Source organism: Papaver somniferum, chromosome 11 (assembly GCF_003573695.1).
Source record: "Papaver somniferum cultivar HN1 chromosome 11, ASM357369v1, whole genome shotgun sequence".
Lineage (NCBI taxonomy): Eukaryota > Viridiplantae > Streptophyta > Magnoliopsida > Ranunculales > Papaveraceae > Papaver > Papaver somniferum.
In genome coordinates, this window is record NC_039368.1 from 110,530,724 (window position 1) to 110,545,104 (window position 14,381).

Below are 14,381 nucleotides of genomic sequence, written 5' to 3' on the forward strand. Positions count from 1 at the left end.
ATGTGTCTTTATGTATTTTGCATTAGTTTTTGGAACATCTGTATGCAAGTGAATGTACAAACCAAGCATCACGTATGTTATGTTTTATCAACTCGAGTAACGTCATCCTCCATGAAGTAATTATTTTATATTTTTTTGGGAAAAATTGGAAAAAAGACCTTATATTTCGATGCCCCATAGGAAGAATGACTCACAAAAAAAGTTATGGAAAAATGACCGTCGTCACTTTTTCCATCCAAAACGTCAATATCACGATATTGACTAGTCAACATCTGATGCAACGAGATATCCCTGTGAGAGTAAATTCCCAGACTAACCTTAAGTATTACATCGTTCTTATCAGTTCTCACCCGTAGAGCCATCTTATCTTCTTCTCCGTCCTCGTATCGTAACTAACAGAAAGAGATTAAGAACCAGAGAGAAAAATAAACGAGAAGAAAATAAGAGTTGCAGTGAGGGTACAGTAGTAGTGAGTGCTGATTGGGTGAGGAATTAGTTAGAAGTTGGTGTTTATGGGAGACTTTATATCGTGGAGATGAAGGAAGAAGAAATTAGATACGTTGGTCGAAGAACTTGAAGATAATGGATGGAAGAAATATCAAAGAAGGAGATCGCGATAAACCGTAAGTTCATGGAAATCCATTTCTTGTTTGCATTCTTTTCTTGAAATTTCAATCTGAATCCGAGTTATGCTTCGGTTCGACGTAGAGTTTTCAAGGAAAATTAAAATTTAGGGTTTCTGTCGTTCGATTTGATTGATGATAAGGGTAATTCTATAATGATTGGTTGAAATCGAATTCTATAAACATGAGTTGAACTGTAAACAAGGTTTGATTTTTGAATTTCCAATGGTACTGGAATTGGGGTTTTTTTGTTTTGGGTAAAATCCAAAGTTAGGGTTTTAATAGGTTAAATGAGAGTCATGCCATCATGATTGATTAAAATAGTGTCATATATATGTCATGAACTGTAAAAGAAGGTTGATTTCAAATTTCCAATTGTACAAAAATTAGTGTGTTAGAATTGAACTATAATTGATGGGCGTTTCTTAAAATTGAGTAATTACATCATGAATGTGTTCTATGCTAGAAATGTATTTACGAATGTATGTCTTAAATTGATGTGCATGGGGATTATGAAGTTGAATTTTTGCTTAAGGGTAATGAAGGGCAAAAAACTGTATGGTGATAATGTTGATGGTGAAACTTTTAGTTTTGATAAGTTTAAGAAAATGTTACGGACTAGGTTGAGGGAAATTGTGTGTTGCTTCCATCACTTTACCTGGAGTCTGAAAGATGCCACTTATATTTTCTACTCAAAGTCGCCGCTGATCCATTCCTTGGGATGTGATAAACCTGTAATGTGAAAATCCTTGCGGTTTGATAAGTGCATCAAGTTTAATGTTCATGGAATTTTCCACCTTATTTTCTTTCTAACCACTCTTTCGAACTATGTTTTCATATTTTCTCTAGATGTCCTAAAAAGTAATGCTTTGTTGTCTCCTTATTGTCTTTCTCTGGGAAGCTCTTGTTGAATGGTTCAATAAAGAAAGTCACCCCAGTTGAATTTTTCGCTCATGACACTTCAGATAAATCAAAAGAATGTGATTTGTATTTGCGAGTCACCGCTTTGATGTGTATAGACGGTTTTTTTCTTGAAGAGTGCAGGCTTGTCTATTGTAGAAACCTCATGATAAGTTCTGTTTTAATACTCTTGCAACTTATTAAGTTATTGTGGTGCTTTCTCCTTGTATTACCAGTGGTACATATGTAGTTAGCGTCTACATGTGTAAATTCTGTGAAACCATGCATTAGAGTTTTCTTGGACAATGTTCATACCAAAAATGGTTATATGTTTTTTGAAATGTGGAGAAATGTTGTGACAGATGATGAAGGGTATGTTCGTGTAGATATTTTTGTGCTCGGCAGGTCAGGGTTGACAACATCCCTGGATTGAGATATTGCAAATGTTTTTGTTAAGAGATAAACTTTCCTGTTGAGAATATTGATCTCGATGATTATGATTGAAAAAGTGAGGTCAGGTTTTTTTCTTCTTCTTCTATTGCTTGCTTTACAATGCTTCTCTTTGCAAGCTTAATTATTTTATGATATATATGTTTTAATTTTAGGAAGGACTTGAAGGATCTGAAGGGGCATGAAGATATTTCCATTTCGAAGTACAAAACCTAATGTCCAAAGACAGTAGGTTATCCAATTGATTTTCAGTACCCTCTTTGTTCTCTCTTTGAAGATTTTGCCAGAGAAGCTTGAAGCTTGTAAGAAGTTAGCAATAGCTAATTCTAATTTATTTTCTATCTCAACTGTATTGGCTCAATTTCACCTTCTCTTTTTTGGCCATTAATGGTTAAGTGGAAGACAAAACAAGTTTTCTCGCCGAAGTCGTGTAATATATGATTAATGGAATAAAGATTGCTCATAGGGTTTGACTGCTCGAGCGTAGCTACCTTTGAAGTGTCTGTTCGTCTTCTTTTCTTTTGCAACTGTGAACATATTTTCTTTGTAATAATTTTTCTTTTTTTTTTTTTACAAAAACTATGAAATGTTCAATCGAACTCAATCAACAACACGTGTTAGCACTTCCTCTCTGGTGCCGGTGAACCAACTCTTCTGACACGCGTCGAAATCGTATTTCAAGTACACGGAGGTCATCTACAAAAAAGTTAAGCTCTATAGTTGTAATAACACCGTTTCCATTTGCCACCGTCCATCAACTAATCGTAAGGCACGTGTCAGCATCCTGAATGAGGGGTGATTTTGTCCAATTTTTGCACGTGTAAACTCACTCGTGTGCATTGTTTGACCACATAATGCCTGGTGGATGGAAAAAGTGACGGCGGGTCATTTTCTCATAAATTTTTTTTATGGGACATTTTCTCTTTGGAGCATCGAAATATAGGAGATTTTTCCAAGTTTCCCTTCTTTTTTTTTTTTGTGCATAACAACATCTTGTCTCATAAAGGAACCCGTCATATTAGTGCTATTTGTAGCGCGGCCAAATTGTTATCCGAGCAGCTTGTAGTTTCTTGAGGTCGGCCGATTATTTCAAGCCAGGCACGTTCATTCAAGCTTACTAATGCTCAATATCACACGATTTTTAGTATATTATGTGCACATTTTTAGAAGAAAGCACATTTACTAGTTTACCTTGAATATACTACTACTGCTTAACCCTAACCCTAATCTGCGCAAATAGTCGGACATTCTGGTAGTTGGTGTAATACGTAAGAGTAAGATTATTTGTTCCGTGGATGTTTGCTTACTCATCAGGGTGAATGTTGGAAAACGATTAATAAATATTTTTTTTTTTTTTTAAGTTTTAATAAAAAATTATAATTTATTGTTTCCTTTTGTGAATGAAACTTTTTAGTCCCGCATTGTGGAGTTTCCAATTTTTAGTAGTTTTAAGAAACTATATAAACTTATTAGTCCCACATTGTGGTGTTTCCACTTCTTAAATTTGTTTTATTCCATTATATAAAGAAATTCACTACTTTTGTAAAATCTATGGGAAAGGGGTTGCTCTATAATTTAGAGGGACCCTAAATGAAAATATTTTATAGCGTTTCTTAAAAGTTCGCGATTTTCCTTAACGGTTTTTTCGGAGTTGCCAAGCTCAAGTTGAGCATCTACTACATATGATAGTAGTAGGTGTAGTAGGGTGTTTTATCCTGGAGATATCCGTCCTGTGAGGGCTATAGCATCACTCTTGAGTGTAGCCGGGCGCTAATGTCTTAAGGGAAACGTGTTGAACACGTGACACATCTGTTTTTCCAAAGTTTTGCCTTGTTGCTGTTGTGGAGATATGAGAAGCTCGTTCGTTTCGTCAATCGATCAATTCCATTATAAAGGAGCTAAGTATCAATAACTTTTGCTTATTTGATTTTTCTTTGTTTTTGATTATTGCACCCAACAATCTTAAGACATTAGTATTTGTAATAATCGAAAACGATTGATTGGTTTGTGAATCATGGATGTTAATTGTGGAGTGAAAAACAAAAACGAATTTCTGGTCAGATGTATAGTTTCAATTTTATCTTTTAATCTAGAAGGAATTTCGATGAACCCTTTTGACACAACGTAGTAGACATCTTGATAGTTACCCGCGTAAAATTTCAGAATTTTTGGAGTTGTAAAAGTATTTTTTTTGATATTTTACAAAACAAAAAAACGTTTCTGAAAAATTCTGACGAGCAGAAAATTGTTGTTAACTAAATTAATTTTTGTGGAGTAACCATGAGTTTTTTGAAACGCTGATTCAAACGAAGTTTGTATATATAGATGTTATCTTCAAAACTCATGTTTTACTTTCTGATTTGGAATTGTGATTTGTGAATAAAGGTGTCATCTCTGAGGGACATGGCTAATAGCCGCATGTGGTTGGAAACAAATCTTCCAAAGATGGCAAAGGCAAGAACATCGAAAGCAACTCTAAGCATGGTCTTCATGATAAAGGTATATTTCGCAAACCTGAATCCGGAATTACTTTAGTTAAGGGTGAGTGTTATGTTTGTAAAATTCCTGGCCACGCGGCAGTAAATTGTAGACAACATAAAAACCTTAATAAGTAGAAAGTTAATGCTAATTTAGTTGAAACAAACTAGAACGAGTTTGGTGGCATGATGTCGGAAGTTATTTTAATAACCAATGTGAGAGACCAGTAGGTGGACTCTGGAGCCACCAAGAATGTTTGTTGAAACAGAGACCTGTTCACCTCCTATCATAGGATAGGGGGATGTCGAGAAACTCTTATTGAGTAACTCATATGCAATAGAGGTTGCATAAAAGGAAAAGGTCGAGCAGAAGCTCATATCTGTAATATTCTCACATTGAATGAAGTTTTCATGTTCCGAGCATATGCGAAAATCTTGTATCTTGTTCTGTTGTAGATGGAAAAATATTTAAGATCTTAATTGAATCTGGAAAACTTGTTGTAACTAGGCAGTGATTTTTTAAAGCAAGAGTTATAGGACTTTGGGTCTATATAAGCTTAACGGAAAAATTGATGATGTGAACGTAGTTGATTCTTGTGATATCTTTGTGTGATTGATTGTTTTACGTGGTAGACTTGGAACCGTAAACTTATAAGTCAATGCTTAACTGGCTAGCATAGGCTTCGTACCCAATTTAGTTTGGATTTTGAACACAAAAGTGAAATCTGTGAAAAATCAAAATATGCTATAAAATCTTTTAGCACAAATGTTCAGAGTAATTCTAAGCCTTTAGAATTAATTCATTTAGGCCTAGTTGACATGAGTTCAACCCAAAAACACTGTGGTAAAAGATGGTTATAACTTCCGTAGATGATTGTACGAGGTACTATCTTGTATACTTGCTTAGGATAAGGATGACGCCTTGGAAGCCTTAATATGTATAAACTTGAAGTTGGAAACCAATTAGAAGCCTTGAACATAACAACTGTATTCTTAAGGAGATGATAATTTCCATGTTGATTAGTTCAGGATTACCTGCGGCCTTGTGGGGGGAGGCAGTCCTCTTAACTAGTATATCCTGAATAAAGTACCCTTTTAAGAATCAGATGAAAATCCATATGGTTTATGGAACGGTAGATGACCTTCTTATGACTGTGTCAAAGTGTGGGGACGTTTGACTAAGATTGTAATTCCTCTTCCTAAAAGAACTAGATTGAAACCAAAAATGTTGATTGTGTTTTCGTATAGGGTATATTGAGTATACTTCCACAAATAGATTTTTGGTTGTGTGTTCTGATTTTTTCTTACATTGGTGTGAATATTATTACATAATCTAGGGATGCTGAGTTCTTTGAACATGTTTATTCTTAAACCTGTACCTCATTAGAGATGTGTTGTTGATCCCCTAGATTTATTTTCAAATAGTCAGAACTTATCTTAAAGGAAGATGAAGTTAAGGTTGAGCCTAAGAGAAGTAAAACAATTAGACTTGAGACTTCTTATGAAGCCGACTTCATAACATGCCTAGCGTAGTCTAATCCCTGGACTTGTAAAGAAGCCTTGATATCTACTGAAACCCCATTCTGGTAAGAAGCTTCATTTAGTGAAATGGACTCAGTCCGTCGGAACCTGACTTGGGAGGTTTATAGTTTACCTCTAGAGAGTAAGACCATGAGATGTAAATGATCTTTAAGAGGAAACATTAGGTATATGGAACTGTAGAAAAATATTAGGCTAAGTTGGTAGCTAAAGGCTATAAACTAAAAGAAGGTGTATATTTCCTTGATTCTTATTCACATGTGACGAGATTTACTTACGTTGAGATGCTAATTGTTATTGCTGTCATAAACAAATTAGAGATACATCAGATGGATGTTAAGACAGCTTTTCTAAAATCGTGAATTAGATAAATAAATTTACATAGACCAACCTGAGGAATTTGTAGTGAAAGGTTATGATGACAAAGTTTGTAAGTTGAACAAAATTTTGTATGGTTTATAAAATAAGTACGTAAACAGTGACATGAAAAATTTGATCATGTGATAATGTGTAGTGGATTTAAGTTAATGAATCTGACAAGTATATTTACAAGTAACTTGTTAAGGATGCATGTGTGATTGTATGTGTGTATGTTGATGATATGCTTATACTTGATACAAACATAGATGTGATTAATTCCATTAAAAACATGCGCTGAATGAGAACGTTGACTTGAAAGACTTAGGCCATGTTGATGTAATCTTAGGGATGAGGATTAGAAAATAATCTAACATATGTAGTCTTAGCCATTCTCATTATGTTGAATTTTGTGCTTAAGAGATACAATCAGTGTGATTGTAAGCCTGCTTGTACTCCGTACGATTATTCTTGTAGACTCAAGAAAATTAAGGATAGTGGAGTATCTTAACTTGAATACTCAAGAGTTATAGGATGTCTGATGAATTTAATGAACTGTAAGTGTCCAGAGCAAGTTAAGTAGATATACTTGTTGTCGAGAGCAAGAGCATTGGGATGCACTTAGTAGAGTATTACGATACCTAAAATACTTTATTACCTTTTGTTTAGTTTATTGGTGTGACAGGCAAAGACACACAGAAACTTGCAAGTATACAAGGCCAAGTTTATAGAATAGAAGGAAAGCAGGGGAAAGTCCACAGGGAGTGGGAGAAAACTAGAGAGTTTCCTAAGCTAGCAATGGAGACAGAGCACAAGACACTAAGGCAGAAAGCAAGGAACCAAGGCTGAGAGCCAAGGGCAGGGGGATTTTGTGCACTATTTTCAGTGCACAGCAACTTCAAAAAGCAAGAAAAACAGACAAGTAAAACAGCAAGGGAAGTAAACTGAAATTATAAGTGATTGCAAAGGATTTGTGGCTAAGCCAAAGCTTAGAATCCACCTTGTGTCCTAATCAAATAACATGTTTCTAGGTTGAGTTAAGTCCTATGCATACATCTAGAAATGGGAGAGAACTAATTTGCTCACTAGTTTGCCCCTAGCATTGACTGTCTTTTGACAGAACAGTCAATCACAGACACTATGAGCATTAGTTTCTTCCATTTGCTCAAGCAAAACAGGGCAAGGAGGTAACTATCCTAGCTTCTAGTCACTTGACAGTGCACAAGGCTTCAGCTGAGCCTTGGCCTGATGCTGTTTAGCTCATGCTAAACATGGATAAAGCAATAACATTCATCATATGTGATAATTTAGACACAATTAGCAACATTTAAGATAACTCACAACATATGCAACTTTCAACTGTTAACTGATAAGCAACCTGAAATTGAAATTCACTAACTAAAAATTGTCTCAATTCTCTACTGGCTAGTCCAGAGAGATCCACAGAGCGTTTCACATACACCACATAATACAAATTTATACCCCCCAATTATCAGTTTAGGGTTCACAGCCCCTTTTCCCCAAAAACAGAAAATTAGGTAAATTTGGTTTACCTAATTTTGATGAGATACTCACTCCATATTGTCGACCCACTCTTCTCTTCTGCTTCTCCTGGTCATCTCCTCCTCCAATTGCTGCTCTAACATCAACTTATATCTTCAATTTCTCACCTAGGGTTTCAGTGATGAGAGATGAGAAATTGAGGATATTAGTTGATGAAAAAGAGGTAAAACGTGATAGTGATGATGGGTTTTTGGTTATAGGTAGTAGAGTGATTTGGTGGCATAGGGAGTGGTGGTAGCGATGGCAGAGCATGTGTAGAAGGTGGTGGTGGTCTGCAACAGGTATGGGAGAAGAGGTCAGTGATTTGGTTAGGGGGCGTTTGGCTAGGGTATAGGGTGTTTCGATACTTGGGTGTTAGGGGGTGTGCAGCGAGGTTTGATGATCTGCGACAAGGAGCGATGGATGGGAAGATGGTATGGTGATCTGACGGCGATGCGGAGGCAGGCGATGAGCGACCGTCGGATGAAGAGATACACGAAACGAACGGTACTTGATGGAGTTAGGTACTGTAGTGTAAGGCGGAGATATCAAACTTCGATGCACAGCAAGGGAGCGACCGTCGGATGCTTCTGAGAACTGATCTGACGGCTGAAGACGCAAGCGGGTATGGATTTGGGTTTTAGGCTTTTGGGTATAGAATATGGGTTTGGGAAATGAGTTTGGGCTTGGAAAACCTTGAGCCCACTTCTTCTTTAAGAACAACTTTCTTCTTCTTGAGCCCATTTCCCTTTTTGGACGTCGCTCCATTCTTTGCGGCTTCCTTGCGTAATCCTCCGGCTTTTCACTACTTTTCTGCTCTTTTGCTCCGCAATCATCCAACTTTATTTATTACCTAAAAATGCAAAATTAAGTAAGAAAAATATTTATTCTTGAAAACAATGAAAATACAGAATATGGGATAAAATGTAGAATTAATGCACAAAGATGAGTTAAATGCCAACAAAAAGGGATAAATATATACAATTTGGCACTCATCAAATACCCCCAAACCTGAATTTTACTTGTCCTCAAGTAAAACAAAACTAAGGAAATCCTAACTATACCACTGTCGCTGGTCTCTCGAATGCATTTAGCGTATGCACTAAGCCTTTTAAACCACTAAGTGTCCCTAGTGGACGAGTTGAAGTCTCGTGAAGGTTTGCTTAGAACGTACCTACAAAGTTCTAGGTCAAAATATAAGCTCAGATTCCATCAAATGTGACATGTGCAAAACAGTTTAAGCTCACAGCAAAATGGAGATGTCAATCTAGCGAAGGCACAATCCTAGCACTGATAACAAAAAAAGACATGTGATAAGAGTGTAAAGTGTATCTACACATGTGTAAAGAAAGATCTGAAGTTATGACTACTAATCACCAAGAGATAGTTTCTCAGGCTAAGAACTGAGGTCGAAATCTAGCTAGCTGTCCGGACTTTACGAGAATTGTGAATGAGTTGGAGGTATTTCACAATTACTCGCGTTGTACATCAATGGCATACACCCTCCTTGCTTATTACAAAAACAACAAAATGACTATTTACATGACTCTTATTTACATTGACTATCTCTTTTATTTTTGGAACAAGAGATGATGAATGATAAATACTTGATTTTTTTTTTTTTCTGATATTTTTTTTTTTTTTTTTTTTTTTTTTAAAAGGAAACACTTTTGATACATACAAAAAAACAAAAATTACATGACACTTTGCAAGAGGTAGCCCTTTTTGATGCACCCAGTTAAATTCGATGGTTGTCTTTCTTAATGTAACCTCCACCTTCTATCCCAACCAACCAAAGAACAAGCTAGTCAAGTTTCGTTCAGTATTCTAAAGTGATTGGCAATCGTAACTTCCTATCAAACACCTTGAAGATCGAGGCCATACATGTATTGGTAGATCGTGCGCGTGCAAATTTCTTATCACTATGTGAATTGTGCTAGAATCAGGGTGCCTAAATATCTAGACTAAGACTCCTAATAATACATATTTGCACAAGAGTCAACATTTCAAGGTAAATGAGCTCCATTTTTTGATTTTTTTTTTTTAATTTTTTTTTTAATTTTTTTTTTTTTTTTTTAATTTTTCAATTTTTTCAAAAAGAAGAGTTCGTTTTCAATTATGGCAATTATCATGGTATCTACTCTATACCCCCAAACCTAAACTAAACATTGTCCTCAATGTTTCAAAATATGGAAAGAATTATAAACAACATATGAAGAGGAACATGCTGAGTAGAGTAAAAGGAGAGAGAATACCCGATTGTACGGCGGCAGCTCGATTAAAACTCCGTTATTCAAGGCAAAAATCCATCATATTAGGAGTCACAATGGATGAGCACAATATACAAAAGGAAATTTAACTAACACATTATCTACAAGAAAATTTGGTTTTTAATGGGATTGGACTTTTTGGAAAAAATTTGGTTTTGTTGGGAACATTTGGTTTTGATGGGAAAACGAAAATTTTGGTTTTTAGGGAAAGATTTGGAAAACTTTTTGGTTATTTAGGGAAAGAGTGGACCAGTTTAGTCCACATAGACTGGGTCCTCCAGGTTGGTTGTTTCAATGTCGGGTGGAAATGGCTCAAGGAATGGCTTTAATCTCTGCCCGTTGACTTTGAAAACGTTCTTGTTGGAGACATCCTCCAGCTCTACAGCTCCATGAGGAAAAACTGTGCGTACTAGGTACGGACCCTTCCATCTGGAACGCAGTTTTCCTGGAAAAAGATGTAATCGGGAGTCATACAGCAAGACTTTCTGACCAGGAGTGAAGGATTTGCGCAGAATACGCTTATCATGAAACATCTTCATCTTCTGCTTGTATAACTTGGCACTGTCATAAGCCTCATTTCTCAATTCTTCCAACTCGTTGAGTTGAAGTTTCCTTTGAATTCCAGCTTCGTCCAGAGAAAGTTCAGCTCTTTGATTGCCCAGTAGGCACGATGTTCTAATTCCACAGGTAGATGGCACGGCTTTCCATACACTAGACGATAGGGGGACATGCCAATTGGTGTCTTATAAGCTGTTCTATAGGCCCACAAAGCATCATTCAATCTCAATGACCAATCTTTCCTGGACGGGTTGACCGTCTTCTCCAGAATGTGCTTAATTTCCCTATTAGACACTTCCACTTGTCCACTAGTCTGAGGGTGGTACGGAGTAGCAACCTTGTGAGTTATGCCATACTTGCGTACTAAAGACTCAAAGTACTTGTTACGAAAATGTGAACCGCCGTCACTGATGATAGCTCTAGGGGTACCAAAACGTGCAAATATGTTTCCTTTAGAAATGAAAGTACCACCTTGTGGTCATTTGTTCTGGTTGCTATGGCTTCTACCCACTTAGAAACGTAATCAACTGCGACTAGGATGTACAACTTGCTGTCAGACATGGGAAATGGACCCATGAAGTCTATCCCCCAAACATCAAAAATCTCCACAATCAAAATGGGGTTCAATGGCATCATGTTTCTCCTCGAAATGCTTCCTAGCTTTTGACAGCGTTCACAAGCAACACAATAATCATGGCAATCCTTGAACAATGATGGCCAATAGAATCCACACTGCAAGATCTTTGCAGCGGTTTTCTTGGCACTGAAATGGCCTCCACATGCTTGGTCATGACAGAAAGATATCACATCTTTCTGTTCAGTGTTGGGGACACATCTCCTAATGATTTGGTCTGGGCAGTACTTAAACAAATATGGGTCATCCCAAAGGAAATGTTTGACTTCAGCCAGGAATTTAGAGCGGTCTTGTCTCGACCAACGTGAGGGCATCCTACCTGTAGCGAGGTAGTTAACAATATCAGCAAACCAAGGAAGGTCTGAGATAGACATCAGCTGTTCATCTGGGAATGATTCTCTAATCAGCTCAATTCATCAATAGACTCTAAAGTTAATCTAGACAAATGATCAGCAACCACATTCTCACAACCTTTCTTATCACGGATTTCGAGATCGAATTCCTGTAATAAGAGTATCCATCGAATAAGGCGAGCTTTAGCATCCTTCTTGGAAAGAAGATACTTCAAAGCCGCATGGTCTGTGTATATGATGATCTTAGACCCTATCAGATAAGATCTAAACTTGTCTAATGCGAAAACGACGGCAAGCAATTCCTTCTCGGTAGTTGAATAATTGAGTTGGGCATCATTAAGGGTTTTGCTAGCATAGTATATCACATATGGTAGTCTATCAACTCGCTGTCCTAAAACAGCACCAACAGCATAATCAGAGGCATCACACATAAGTTCGAACGGAAGCTTCCAATCGGGTGGTCGGACTATAGGAGCGGTGGTGAGAAGGGTTTTTAATTCCTCCCATGCCTTCACACAAGCAGCATCGAAATTGAAGGCAACATCTTTGGAGAGAAGACTGCACAGAGGTCTGGAGATTTTGCTGAAATCTTTGATGAATCGCCGGTAAAAACCAGCATGACCTAGAAATGATCTGATCTCCTTCACAGAGCAAGGTTGTGGTAGATGTTGAATGAGGTCAACTTTAGCTTTATCCACTTCAATTCCTTTTTCTGAGATGATGTGTCCTAGAACTATTCCTGAATTCACCATAAAATGGCATTTTTCCCAATTTAGAACAAGGTTCTTTTCTTTACATCTGGATATCACGAGGGCAAGATGCTTCAAACATTCGTCAAACGAGGAACCAAAAACAGAGAAATCATCCATAAAGATCTCGAGAAAACTATCTATCATGTCAGAAAAAATGCTCATCATGCAACGCTGAAAAGTAGCAGGTGCATTACACAACCCGAAGGGCATACGTCTATAAGCAAACGTCCCAAATGGACACGTGAATGTAGTTTTTTCCTGATCTTCCGGAGCAATGTGAATTTGGTTATAACCGGAAAAGCCATCTAGAAAACAGTAGTGACTGTGTCCAGACACACGTTCTAGCATTTGGTCAATGAAAGGGAGCGGGAAGTGATCCTTCCTTGTTACTGTGTTCAACTTCCTGTAGTCGATGCATACTCGCCATCCTGTGGTTGTACGAGTAGGGACTAATTCATTCTTGTCGTTCTGAACTACAGTAATGCCTGACTTCTTAGGCACAACTTGAATGGGACTAACCCATTTGCTATCGGGAATTGGGTATATGATACCCGCATCAAGTAGTTTCAGGATCTCTCCTTTGACTACATCTCTCATGTTAGGATTAAGTCTCCTTTGCATTTCCCTCGATGGTTTGGCATTCTCTTCAAGGTTAATGTGGTGCATGCAAATGGTGGGACTAATTCCTTTGAGATCTGAGATGGTCCATCCTAAGGCCTCTTTGTGTTCCTTAAGTACTTCTAAAAGCTTACTTTCCTGTTCCGTGTCTAAACATGATGAAATAATGACAGGTAAAGTATCAGAAGAACCTAGGAATGCGTACTTCAACGTACTAGGCAATGTTTTCAATTCAAGCTTGGGTGGCTCAACAATGGATGGAATAAGCTTGGAATCAGAGAGTAGGGTGGTTCCACTTCATATTTCCTTTCAGTGACGTCCATTTGAGGTACAGATTCGAGCAGAGATAGGACGTCACTACAGTATGCATCATCATAGGAATCTGGGTTAAAGTTCTCCATACATGCTTGAAAGGGGTCGACGGATAGAATGTTAGTCAACGAATCTTGCATTAATCCTTCAATCATATTAACTTCATGCACATCATCATCATCAAGATTCACAGGTTGTTGACTAATATCGAACACATTCAATTCTACCGTCATGTTACCAAAAGACAGTTTCAACACTCCATTCCGACGCAATTGATGATCGCGTTGGACGTAGCCAAGAAAGGACGTCCTAAGATGACAGGAATGTGACAGTCTGGGTTTTGTACAGGTTGAGTGTCTAAGACAATGAAGTCTACGGGAAAATAGAATTTGTCAACCTTGATCAAAACGTCTTCGACCACTCCACGAGGAATCTTGACAGATCGGTCTGCCAGTTGTAGAGTGATAGATGTTGGTTTCAACTCCCCAAGACCTAACTGCTCATAAACAGAATATGGCAGTAGGTTAACACTTGCACCTAGGTCTAATAACGCTTTATTGACCGTGTGTTCTCCTATAGTGCAAGAAATTGTTGGACATCCTGGATCCCTAAACTTGGGTGGAGTTTTGTTCAGAATGATGGAACTCACCTGCTCAGCTAAGAAAGCACGTTTTTGCACATTGAGCTTGCGCTTTTGAGTACACAAGTCTTTGAGGAATTTGGCATAAGCAGGGATTTGCTTGATTGCTTCAAGAAAAGGAATGTTGATGTTGACTCTCTTGAACAGATCTAACATCTCATTGTAATGGGTACTTTTCTGTTGATAGATCAATCTTTGAGGAAATGGGGCAACAGGAGAATGAGTTGGCAAAGGGACATTCACAGCAGTAGAATTGTCAGATTTTCCAACTTGCTCAGATTCTTTGGTTTTCTGGGGTTGTGGAGACAGCGTGGAATTTGTATCAGATTCATTAGGTTCGCCCACGTTGTTCTCGA

At 37.5% G+C, this 14,381-nt stretch overlaps 1 long non-coding RNA gene across 1 annotated transcript; it reads left to right on the plus strand.

The window, feature by feature from the left end:
- Positions 1-348: 348 nt before the first annotated feature.
- Positions 349-2,460, plus strand: LOC113321026. The gene is made up of 3 exons (XR_003346425.1): positions 349-623; positions 1,886-2,036; positions 2,129-2,460. It is a non-coding gene; the product is annotated as an uncharacterized LOC113321026 (long non-coding RNA).
- The last annotated feature ends 11,921 nt before the right edge of the window (positions 2,461-14,381 follow it).